The following is a 13,277-nucleotide window of genomic DNA, read 5'->3' as shown; positions in this document are numbered from 1 at the left end:
CGAATTTGCATGGAATTGCCAATAGAGGCTCCAATATGCTTGGATACTGTGATCGTGTTTGCCAATGTGTAGGTTGTGTGGCGTAACACAGTGTGTTTTTATTGACAATGGAAACGAGCCTACATGTTGTCTAGGATGGCAGTGTGGTTCTGTGCCTAGACAGCACAACTGGTGAATGAATTTACATAGATTTGCAATATACTGTACAGTGTCTGCAATATATCTCATTTACCAGCCTGTGGGTTGTGTGTTTTTTTTTCCCTCATTTGCACCATCACCATGACACTCACTCACACAGAGCACCTTACCTTACCTTACTATGCACAGAGAATCAAAGGCTCAGTCCCTGCCTCAGTCATTGCAAGCACCTCTTGATTGATTAATCACCACTATGTGGATACTGTTTTTAAAATTGATTTAGATTAAGTGTTAGTATAATTTGTATTTTAGTATATTTCGTATATTCTTTATCTTCTACTGTCCTTATTGCTTAGTTGTGTTTTTATATTATATACTTTTAATTAATTTTTCTGCTGTTAGTGAATGTGTGTGTGTTGTCTGTATGCTACTGAGACCTTGAATTTCCCCTGGGGATCAATAAAGTATCTATCTATCTATCTATCTATTTACTGCCAGTGGCCCCTCACCGAGACGTTGCTCTGGATGACGATGTCATTCTGTGTCTACACAACACCTGCCTCAGGAGTTAATCTGGTTCTAGTGTGGTTCTTGGGTGGTTTCAAATCAAACACGTTATTGCAATGATTCTTCCAGACAACCAGACACTTCAGAGTATGTATAGCACATTTTTATAGAAGTTAAATTAAGTACAGTATTCAAACACACAATCAATTAACCAATCAATTAGCCTTTGTTGTGGCTGGTTTTGTTTGGGTCCTGCTATTCGAAGTTCGTGCTGGCACTGGGCAGCTGCCAGCGGTGCCTCTGGCCACAGGTCCTGTCTCGCCAGGCCAGGCCACCCGCCCCTGTGAGAGCTAGCTAGCGACCTACGTGTCAATGTTTACAAGGACTAGTCTCCCTGGATCGCATCTGGCTACTACATGCTAGCAAAGCTCCTTAGCCACTACACCATCACCACCACCCTCTGGGTCACGTTAGTAGCACAGCTCCTTAACAACTACACTACTTGGTGGGGCAGCCGTGGCCTACTGGTTAGCGCTTTGGACCGCTAAACGGAGGGTTGCCGGTTCCAACCCCGACCAGTAGGAGCGGCTGAAGTGCATTTAGCCGTTACACTCTCTCACCAGGCCCCTGGCTGGTGTGCTGTGTGGTGAGCTTTGGTGTTGCATCGGAGAAAGAGAGAGCCCAGCAGTAGCCTGTGAGATGTGTGGCAGGGGTGGAGATTAGCACCAGTGGTTGGTAGATTTCAGACACCAAATAATGAGTTACTATTGAGTGGCTGGTGAACTTTACCATTTATTTGTCAGTAGGCTAGATGTCCACATGTTAAAGATGGATTCATTTCCACCCCTGGTGTGTGGTGATGGCTAGCTGTGCTCTGAGCCACCCAGACAGGCGCTGGAAGGCAGGTTGGACTAATGCAACCAGAGACTGGCAGTTTTGATCGCAGGTTCGATCTCACACTAGGCTGCCTGCTGGGCTGGTAAGTGGTGAAGCGAGTTGAGTTAGGGGTGGGGCTTTGCACCCTCCATACGAGCTGAGTTAGGGATGGGGCTTTGGACCCTCCATACAAGCTGAGTTAGGGATGGGTCTGGGCCCCAACTAGTTGAACTGGGCCTGTTGGAGGCTGCCAGTCCTTCTAGCAGGTTCTCCCACACTAGGTCGCCCGCCGGTGTGTCGTGCTTAGGGACGGTGTGCTTTCGGACCCTAGATAGGAGTCGAGCAGGGTGTGGATCAGGACCCTGACCTGGGCCCCAGTAGAGTTGGACTGAGGCTATAACGGGGGCTATCTGTCTGGGAGCAGGTCCTCCAGTAGAGTTGGACTGAGGCCATAACGGGGGCTGTCTGTCTGGGAGCAGGTCCTCCAGTAGAGTTGGACTGAGACTATAACGGGCGCTATCTGTCTGGGAGCAGATCTCTGGACAGCTGTTGTGTTTGTGGTGAGGTTTGGTGTGAGAGTGGGGCTGATTGATGGATGGGTTTCCTGCTAGTGTGGTGTGTAGTTTAAAGTGTGGTATGCTTTTGGAGCCTACATAGGATGGGGCAGAGGTATAAATTGTGGACCCCCAGCAGGTTGGGCTGAGGCTGCCTGTGCAGCGAGCAGGTCCTATCCCGTTCGACACCCCCGGGATTTTGTGTGATGAGGTTTGATGTGAGATTGGAGCCGACTGAGGCTTGGGTCTGGCTCTGATCTGGCCTGGATCTAGCATAGCTAGATCCATTACATTGTAAGCATTACATAGCCTGCCCTGAAGCCAGCTGGACTGAGGCTAACTAGGAGCTGGCAGTAGTGTTACCAGGTCCTCTCTCGCTGCCCGCTGGGGTGTTGTGTGTGTGTGGTGACGGATGTGTGTTTTACCTTTGGGAGCTGGCAGTGCAGCCAGTAGGCAGTGGCCAGTTTTGTCTCACACACACACACATACACACACACACACACACACACACACACACACACACACACACTCACCCAAGGTCAGAGCCACAGCGTGCCAACTCTGACTGCAGGCCCCTCCTCCTCCAACACTTCACCCCCAATCCAGGCTCCTAGTCTGCCCGAGCTAGTGCGCTAGGCCCTATGCCAATCCTGGGCCATGGCTGGCGGTGTGGATACTCACTCACCTGGCTGTGGTGCTAAGCTCTTCCTGTGGCCCAAACCCATGCCATCTGCTCAGCATGTGGACGCAGCCACACAGGGCTGTCTGGGCCTCTGTCATCGGAGCTTAACCACATTCTGGCCACAACGTAAAACACAACATACTTCAAATAATCTTATGTTTACATCCCCCCTTTCCCTCTGAAACCATGCAAAAAACCCTTATTATATACCAATGAGTTATTCATTTGGAAATGTGCTCCTGTGCAAAAGGAAAAAAAAACATTCTCCCTGCATTTTGCCTTTAATGTGGCCGAGCCCTTAGGACCACATAGCCGTGGAGCTGGGCTGTGACATGTCTGCTCCAGAGGAGAACAGCTGGACACTAGGGTGTGTTAGTGGGCCGTGTATGTGCAGGGTTTGTGACATCTGTCTGAGTTAATGGCATTTCTGTGTGTGTGTGCATATATATGTGTGTGTGTGTGTGTGTGTGTGTGTGTGTGTGTGAGTGAGAGTGAGAGAGAGAGAGTGTGTATGGTGTGTGTGTGCGCGCACCGAGAGAGGTCGAGATGGCAGAGAGCATTGGTTAAAATGACCTTTATTTTGGTCTGTACGCTGATCAATAACAACATTTTCCCTGCAGGAGTGGACAAAGTGGATACTAGCCATGCACAGAGATTCAGATGTTGCGGCCAGCACGTCTGACATTTGGCCCCATACATTCAGTGCACAATGGTAAAGATTTACTGGGCCATGTCCTGCCATTGACCTGCTAACTTATCTGTGTGGCTTTCCAAATTTCCATATGTTTGACCTGATTCTGTGAGGGATTCGAATGGGACTAGAACCGACATGGACATTCATTAGGTAGTCACTACCTCAACCACTGACCAGTAAACACAGAAAGCTAGCGAAATAGCAGCCAATAATGGACCAGAACTGGACTTGCTGGTCACAACTGCAAATGTTTTTTTTTTATGCTTTTAGCTTCATTTACATGTATTCATTTGGCAGACAGACAGACAGACAGACGCGTTTATACAAAACTACTATGACTATCTATGTGACTATTCATTTGGCAGACAGACACGTTTATCCAAAGCTCCTATGACTATCTGTGAACACACACAGACGGTCTGAGGGGGTTGTTCTCAACGAACAATCATTGGCGCTGGACCAGGGGGACAGTTTGCAATCAAACAATCAAACAATCAAACAATTGATTGAAAATCAGACAGCTTGGAATGTTAACACAAAAACATTCAGATTTGAAAGTTCTAAAGCAATTTGCAGAATTTGAATTCACCTCCGTATACTCCAGGCCCACAGACTGGGGGCAGGAAATAAGCCAAACTGAGAAGCACTCAGCGTTTCATTTGAAACATCACTTCAAAGTGTTTGTGTGGTAGTCTTGTAATCCGTTGCATATTTTACCGTTTGAATATCTAAAGCGTTCGAGTCTGCGCTGGGAGGCGGCGCTCCAGATTGACAGTACTGGGTTAGTCTGATCCGCTCTGCACTCTTTATTTATTTAGTCTGATTGTTTTTCAGTTCATGTGCCAACATAGACTGTACCCTTCGCTGAAAAAAAAAAAAAAGAATAGAAGTTGCTTGTTTAATCCATTCTGTCTGTGTCTATGGTTAATCCATATCCATTTTCATCTCTCTGGACCGTACAGTGCAGTGGGAGGCGTCTCCAGTCAGCACTGCTGGTGACATAAACTCCAGGGCTCTCTTTTAAATTTGTTGTTTTTTTTTTATATATTTATATATATAATATATTTTTTTTATATATAATATATTTTTGGGGCTTTTTTTGCATAGGACAGTGGAGAGTGACAGGAAGCAAGTGGGAGAGAGAGAGATGGGGTGGGATCGGGAAATGACCGCAGGTCGGATTTGAACCTGGGTCGCCGTGGGCACTCGGACCTGTATATGGTGCGAGCGCTGTAGCCTGCTGCGCCACAGCCGATTGGGGAGTCTGTCTGATCGGCACCTGCTGAGGAAGCTAGCATTTGGTTAAACCACGCTAGGTGTTCAGTTCTATTCTGTTTGATTTTCTGTCTCTGTTCTGACTGGACAGGGCAGTGTAGTCTCACGCTGGTGCTGACCAGCCCAGATGTGGAGCTGTGCTGGTGATGTAAGTCTGGCCTTTTCTCTCTCTCTCTCTCTCTCTCTCAATCTTTCTCTCTTCTCGGCACAAAAAAGACTAATTTCCTCCTGTTAGTCACGCCCCACCTGTCTCTATTCCCCTCAAGCAGGTCCCGCCCCACACTTTTACAACTGCAGTCATTTGTTAGGTCATTGTTGTCTTAGTCATTGTTTGTCAGATGATCAGCTGTAGTTGATATTTTAAAGACATCAGAAGCATTCAGGGACCAGTCAGTGTTCTACAGATTGCTGTGAAGTGATGTGTGTAGCAGAGCTTGTGTGTGTGTGTGTGTGTGTGTGTGTGTGTGTGTGAATGTCTGTGTGTCTGTCTAGGTGTGTGTCATTGTAAGAGAATGGAGTCATTTTATTGAATGTTGAATGGAAAGTTTTCGTTAGTCAAGCGGAAGCTTGCCCTGGGCTTACACATACACGCACACCACACACCAGACAGGTCACCAAAGGTCAAAGACATGAAATGGCCAATCAGATACAGGGGAGAATAGGAAAAGAGAGAGAGAGAAAAGGATGAATGAGGAGGATAAGGAGGATAAGGAGTGTTTCTCCAGACCTGTACCATGTGATGTTGTGAGAGGGCAGGGGCTGTGAAAGGGATGGGGAAGGTGACTGCCACTGCAGGTCCCGGTCACTAACTGTAGGGGGAGCTGCTAGGGTTGGGCGATGTCGCCTAAATTGGCATTTGACGATGTGTACAGTAAAACATCGTGATGGACGATGATATCGTGGGGTTGGGGTTAGTGTGGTAAACACTAATTAATTAGCCTATAGCCTAGGTATGTCTGTACAGAAATACATTTATAGTGTTCTACATACAAAAATAAAAAGGATATTAAATAGGCTATACGGCTTGATGAAAGTGGACAGCTAAGAGAGACATACTGACCAGGCTACCGAAATTGTGTGGAAGATCTGCTCCAAGAAAATTGTTGTGAAAGACGGATAGACAATCAATCTGAACACTTGCGTGTGCACCAACCAGCGGAATATTACACATTGCCAGCCTTCGCTGGGCCCAGCAAAAACGCTACTTAAGACTATATCGTGGTCACTCATTTAAAATCTTAGTACTATGCAGCATCCCATGTTATCAGGCTACCGTCTATGCTGATATGAGGGCGGCGGGAAGTGAAAGTAAAGTGCTGCGATCGCGCAGTCGAGGCTATTTATAGGAGGGCGAAGTAAACACACTTTTACAAATAACGAATCCCGATTACCACTCCGCTGCTGTCTGGGACTTTTGCTAAATGCATGAAATACAAGCCTTACAGTGAAAGACGAATAGGCTACCTTCTGATCCTATAATTAACGAAAGAAATAGCTTATTTTAACACAGAGGAGAAGGACGCATTTGGCGCTCGCTGTAGCCTAGCAAAAATATTTGAGCGCTAGAATGTCCTAGTCGTAGCCTAACAATAATAAATCTATATTTTCTGCTAAAACATTAAGCTACCTATTATGTCCAATGTAGGCTATAGGCCTGCGAGACATGTAGGCTACAAAAAGACAATTAGGCTACACATTCATGTCACAGTCAGGAATTATTTTAATAAGAGGGTAGACTAATAAGTCTTTTATTTTACAAGATGGTAGACTAATACGTGATAACTGTTTGGTTGACAGCCTTTAAAGTAGGCTCAATTTCATTTTCAGGGAAAGGTTTTTTATGTTTTAGCCTGTTACAGCAGGAATTAGTGACTGGCATGTGGGGGCGTGGCATCACGATGGTTGCTTTCCATCTTGATGCCTGTCAACCATCACGATGGACGATGATATCGTCCATCGGCACAACCCTAGGAGCTGCATAACTCAGGACTGGAAGTGTATCTCTTATTTTGGCCCTGATCTGGCATTGGTCTGGCCCTGATTTGGCCTAGTTTAGGTTCTGATCTGGCCCTCCTCTGGTTCTGATCTGCCTCCGATCAAGGTCTTGTGAAGGAATTATGTGGCTTTGTGCAGCTCAGTGTGTGTGTGGGAGTTTTGGTGTCTTTCAGCACAGAGCATTCGGATCATCTGGTATTTGGTAGTCAGGCTGATTTGTAATGGATGACAGAAAGAGACCTGTCATGCACAGGCACATATACACACACAGACACACACACACACACACACACCTACACACACACAGACAAAGTCACAGTCACACACACATAGTCTCAGTTTAATAGAAATGGTCAGCAATAATGGTAGATAGATAGATAGATAGATAGATAGATAGATAGATAGATAGATACTTTATTGATCCCCAGGGGAAATTCAAGGAAGGTAGGTGGGTAGTTTACATGCACAGGTCATACACACATATAAATATTCCACGCATGCACACACACACATACACACATATATATAAATATTCCATGCAGATCTGGAGCACCTCGGCAATGAAACCAGCAGACAGAATTAGTGGGAGTACTAGAGCAGACAGGCAGGCACCACTGAATTGGACTTTGGGTCAAACACACACACACACACACACACACACACACAAACACACACATTCTTACACTATTGTGGATGCTAGCTCAAACACACACACACACACACACACACACACTTTTACTATTGTAGACACCCTTATATCAGCTCCTCTGAGGTGTGTGAGGTAATTACATGAATCAGCTCCTGGCAGTGTGTGTGTTCACTGTATGTGAATGTGTGTTTGTGTGCCATGTGGATCCTGGTGTCTGTGTGCATTATGTATATTAGGGTAGATGTGTGTGTTTGTGTCTGAAATGTAGGCCAGGCATGACAGTCTCTCTGCTGGTGTGCACCGCTCTGCATCATGTGTGTGTGTGTGTGTGTGTGGCGCTTGTCTGTGTATGTGTTGGCACCTGTGTGTGTGTGTGTGTGTGTGTGTGTGTGTGTGTGTGTGTGTCTGTGCTCCTGTTTGTGTGTGTGTGTGTGTGTGTGTATACAGTATGTGTGCTTATATGTGTATCAGTATAAGTATAAGTATATATACTCTTTTGATCCAGTGAGGGAAATTTGGTCTCTGCATTTATCCCAATCCGTAAATTAGTGAAACACACTCAGCACACAGTGAACACACAGTGAGGTGAAGCACACACTAATCCCGACGCAGTGAGCTGCCTGCATCAACAGCGGCGCTTGGGGAGCATGTGTGTGTGCACCTACTGTATGTGTATGTCTGCATACTCATGTTTGCATATATGGTGTGTGTGCATGTAATGGTATGTGTGTGTGTGTGTGTGTGTGTGTGGTCGCCTCTGTCGTGTGTCATTTGTCATGGGTCGTCCAATCCTGTTAGAGGATGAGCTGTAGTGGCTGAGTTAAGGAGACTTGAGAAGTCATGTGACTCCACCTCTCTCCCTCTCCCTCTAACTCTCTCTCTCTCTCTGTCTTTCTCTTTCTCTCCCTCTCTCTCTCTCTCCCTTTCCCTCCCTCTCTCTTTCTCTCCCTCTCTTTCTATACATTTTTTCTCTTTCTTTCCCTCTTTATCGATTCATCTCCTCTATCCCTCTCTCCCAGTCCCTTTCCTCCTCCACTCCCTCTCTCCTCTCTTTTCTTTCTCTCTCTCTCTCCTTCTCCCTCTGCCCTGGTCTCCCTGAGTGACAGGTAAGCAGTCACGAGAGAGTGTGTGCGTCGTGGTGTGTGTCTCCTTTCGCCAGGAACACCGCCACTTCATTTCTACTCTCTCCCTCCCTCCCTCCCTCTCTCCCTCCCTCTCCCTTCCTCCAATACCATCTGATCAGGGATCAGTCTGTTTCTCCCTTCTCTCCCATCTCTCCTCTCCTGTCCTCTCCTCCTGTCCACTGTTCCTCTCCCCTGGGACTCCGAGCAGGCCATGTACGAGCTGGATGAGTATGGGTAAGACTGTCTCTTTTCTCTCTCTTCTTTATTCTTCTCCTTCTTCTTCTTCTTCTTCTTCCTTCTTCTTCTTCTTCTTTCTTCTTCTTCTTCTTCTTCTTCTTCTTCTTCTTCTTCTTCTTCTTCTTCTTCTTCTTCTTCTTCTTCTCCTCGTAGACACATTTCTCTGATCTGCCTGCGGTCTGTCAGCACAGTTGTGTTCATTTATGTGATCAGAGTAACTTGCGTACAGTACAGTGTGTCCTAAGATTATCCCATAATGACGGCTTGTGGTAGAAACTTTATTGTTTCAGCCATTCAGACTTGGTTTTGTTGGAGGTGGTTCACTCCAGACCAATTCAAATGATGGCAAACTTTCTGCTTCTTCTTTTCGGTACATTCTCTTGCTGGTGTGGCAAATTGTTTTGTCTGTGTTTTTTTTTTTCATCACAGTCTTGCTGGTGTGCCACACAGCTCGGTCTGTGATGTGGTTTGTGATTGTTTCCAGATTAATCATCAGTGTTACTTCCACACAAGACTCTAAAACTCCACACATTCAAAGGACCCATTCGATGGATATTCTTTAGAGTGTTCATTCCTCAACATTCTTGACACACTAGTGTGACGGTAGCAAACCTGCTGGAGGCTATCCAGAGCCTGCTAGCACTAGCTGCTAATGACACCACTGTCATGCATTTGGTACCCAGAAACACACATGCTGAGGAGAATGTATATCTATTCTGTACTGTGTGTGGCCTTGGATAGAAGCTGGACTAGTAGCAGTACCTCTTGGTAGCACTAGCTGCTAACACACCAACGTCATGCGTTTGACACTAAGAAATGAAGTCTGCAATCTACTATATCGTGGCTGTGGATGAAAGCCCCTGGTGTGGCAATTGTGCATGTGTACTACGTTGCTGTATGTGGCGTGTGGTATGTTGCATGTAGCGTGTAGACATAGGGTCATATGTTCAGCTCTGTGCAGTTCACAGACTCATGGCCTGTTGCCAGGCTGAACAGGATAAGCAGTTGGCCGATTGGAGTTAATTCTGTTGCAGATCAGCCCTGATCTGGTGGTGGCTGCTTCTTGCAATGCTTAATGCTTAACGAGTAATTATGTATCACTTATTACTTTGGAAATTTTAACTTGTGAATGTGGTGTCTGTGTGTGTGTATAAGTGAGTGTGTGAGTGCATGTGTGTGCATGCTTGTGTGTGTGTGTGTGTGTTTACGTATGCGTATGCACGATTGCACGTGACAGCAAAAACCTTTGCTGTGTTCGATACAACAGTCATATAAATAATTAGAGCTTCAGATTTCATAGTTGGTCGTTATAGTGTTATTACATGATATGTAATAACAGCTTTTTGTGTGTGTGTGTTTCTGTGTGTGTGTGTGTGTGTGTGTGTGTGTTGGCTTGCATGCACATCATGTGCCACAATGCTTTGTGATCTGATCCCAGCTGACTTGACACTCCACTTTACCCCCTCCCCCACCCCTGCAGGCAGCGGGCAGCTACACTGACCAATGAGCTTTGACAGGAGCCTGATTTAGGGGCGGGAACTGTATGTGTGATTGGCTGCTGCTGCTGTCAGTCAGAGGGAATCCTCTGTAGGCTTGCTGGTTTGTGACCTTGGAGAACCTGAACCGGCATCAGCCCCAGAGACAGCTGGCCAAGGCCTCTCCTTTCTCTTCTCTTTTTTATCTGTCTCTCTTTCTCTTTCTCTTTGTCTTCTCTTCTTTATCTGTCTCTCTATCTGTCTCTCTTTCTCTTTCATCTCTGTCTTGCTTTCTTTTCAGTTCTGCCTGTTCTGCCTGTCTGTCTCTCTGGTCTGTGTTCTCTCATTCTGTTCTGCCTGTCTGTCTCTCTGGTCTGTGTTCTCTCATTCTGTTCTGCCTGTCTGTCTCTCTGGTCTGTGTTCTCTCATTCTGTTCTGCCTGTCTGTCTCTCTGGTCTGTGTTCTCTCATTCTGTTCTGCCTGTCTGTCTCCCTGGTCTGTGTTCTCTCGTTCTGTTCTGCCTGTCTGTCTCCCTGGTCTGTGTTCTCTCGTTCTGGCCGACTGTGTTAAAGACAGATGGGCTCTTCAGAGGAGTCCAGAAGAGCCCTGATCAGCGGTCTGACTGACAGGAAGGAGAAACAGAGAGGAGGATCAGAGACAGGAAGTGGGAATGAGGGGGAAAGAGAGGGAGCATTGACACTGGACCAGCTCTCATGGGTTTGTGTATGTGCTCTTTCTCTCTTTCTTTCTGTCTCTCTCTCTCCTAAAAGATTAAGTGCTTATGCAGCTCATCATCCCTGCAGTGCAGTGCCTCTTGACCTTTCCTCAACAGACATTCCTGAATATCTGCTCCAAGCACACACACACACACACACACACACACACACACACACACACCAGAGGGGACTAGTCCCAGTCCACACACACACACACACACACACACACACACACACACACACACACACACACACACACACACACACACACACACACACACACACACACACCACAGAGGGAACTAGTCCCAGTCCACACACACACACACACACACACACACACACACACACACACACACTCACCACCAGGGAACTAGCCCCAGTCCGTTCTGCCCCATGCAGACCAGAGGCACTGGGCATGCTCCCTCCTCCAGCATGACAGCACATGGCCATTCAAAATGGCCGCTCCTGTAGCATTAGGTACGGGGCCCTGCTCAGCACTCACAGGCGATCACAGGCAATGCAAGGGAATATGCATTTTTAATATTAAGCCTGCACACGTGCTCGTGGAAGAGCTATACTGGCTGGTAATCCCGTCACCCCAAAGCACACACTGCCTGTGCGGCGACTATAGGAGAGAGGGCCATGTGGCCAGCTGCTGAGAAAATTATTATATCTATATATTATATATATAATCAGAAAAGAGAATATATATATAATGTAGCACATGCATAACAGTGTCCACTAAGATGGGTGCAGAAAAAATTAAGAGACCAATGCAAAAAATTAGATTCATTAAAGGTTTTTTAGCTTAATATGCAAGTTTTTAAGCTTAATTAACCTTCATTTAACAGCTTCAGAGTCATTGGGATGGTTATATGACTTTTTTCGGGTTGAATTGTGGCCGTCTTGCTTCCCCCTAGTGCCTGTGAGCGGAAAAACCACCCTTGCAACTGTGGGCCATGGGGCCGACGGCCTCAGTGTCAGGAAGTATAACGAATTGCTTTACTGCATTCAAATACACATACACGCCAGGCACCGGCTAGAAAAAGGTAGCGATGGAGTTTCTCAGACATTTCGTCATGACAGAGCCAGTGAAAAAGAAGCAAAAACCGAGAAAACAGTAAGGAAATTGCCAATACTGCATAGTTTACCTTTAAGAGATTCAAATGTCAGTCAGCAACCGTAGGATGACATCAGAAAAATGTGCAGTGGTCTCTTCATTTTTTTCCAGAGCTGTATATAATGTAGCACATACATCACAGTGTCTAGATGGGTGCAGGATCAAAATGAATCTAGCAATGCTGAAAAATGGAGAAAGCTGTTCATTGAAAAGTGAAATGATTTAATTAAGTGATATTTTTAGCCATCAGCTCTGTGCCTTGTAGGGTAAAACATGACTACTGGCAAATAAAATCATTATTTTAAAGCTTTTTGATGTATAGATGTGCTGTGCTGTGCTGTGCTGTGCTGTGCTGTATTGTGCTGTGCTGTGCGCCACTGTGCTGTGCTGTATTGTGCTGTGTTGTGCTGTATTGTGCTGTGCTGTGCGCCACTGTGCTGTATTGTGCTGTGCTGTATTGTGTGTGCTGTATTGTGCTGTATTGTGCTGTATATCAAATCTCCCTCTAGCTGATAAACCACATATGATAAGAGAGCTGGAGAAATGAAATAGGAGGACGCCTGTAATCTGTGGGCAGGCCGGGGGCTGTACTGTACGTGTGTATATGTGTGTGTGTGTGTGTGTGTGTGTGCGTGCATGTGTATGTGTGTGTGTGTGTGTGTGTATAATGTGTGGGTGGGTGGGGGCTGTATGTATGTGTGCGTGCGTGTATGTGTTTGTGTATGTGTGTGTGTGTGTGTGTGCGTGCGTGTATGTGTATGTGTGTGTGTGTGTGTGTGTGTGTGTGTGTGTGTGTGTGTGTGTGTGTGTGTGTGTGTATAATGTGTGGGTGGGTGGGGGCTGTATGTATGTGTGCGTGCGTTTATGTGTGTGTGTGTATAATCTGTGGGCAGGCCGGGGGCTGTACGTGTGTGTGTGTGTGTGTGTGTGTGTAATGTGTGGCTGGGTGGGGGGCTGTTGCCTGTAAATGTCCTGCAGTCATGTTTGGCCAGTATGTTTGCTACAGTATGTTAGCAACCTGGTCGTTGGAAGTATATAAGTTGGGCATAAACCTTTAGCAGCCACAATGCTGCCCAGGTGCATGTATTCAGGGTTACATTTTTGGCCTTATGAAAGAATATAATATCTCATACCAACCCAATAATGATAATAATAATAATGTTGGTCATTATGTTCTATGAGAGCCCTTGGAATGTTCCCTAACTTCCCTCCAATCCCAACTGTATTACAGT

This window comes from Alosa alosa, chromosome 8 (assembly GCF_017589495.1).
Source record: "Alosa alosa isolate M-15738 ecotype Scorff River chromosome 8, AALO_Geno_1.1, whole genome shotgun sequence".
Taxonomy (NCBI): Eukaryota; Metazoa; Chordata; class Actinopteri; order Clupeiformes; family Clupeidae; genus Alosa; species Alosa alosa.
This window is presented reverse-complemented; position numbering follows the sequence as displayed.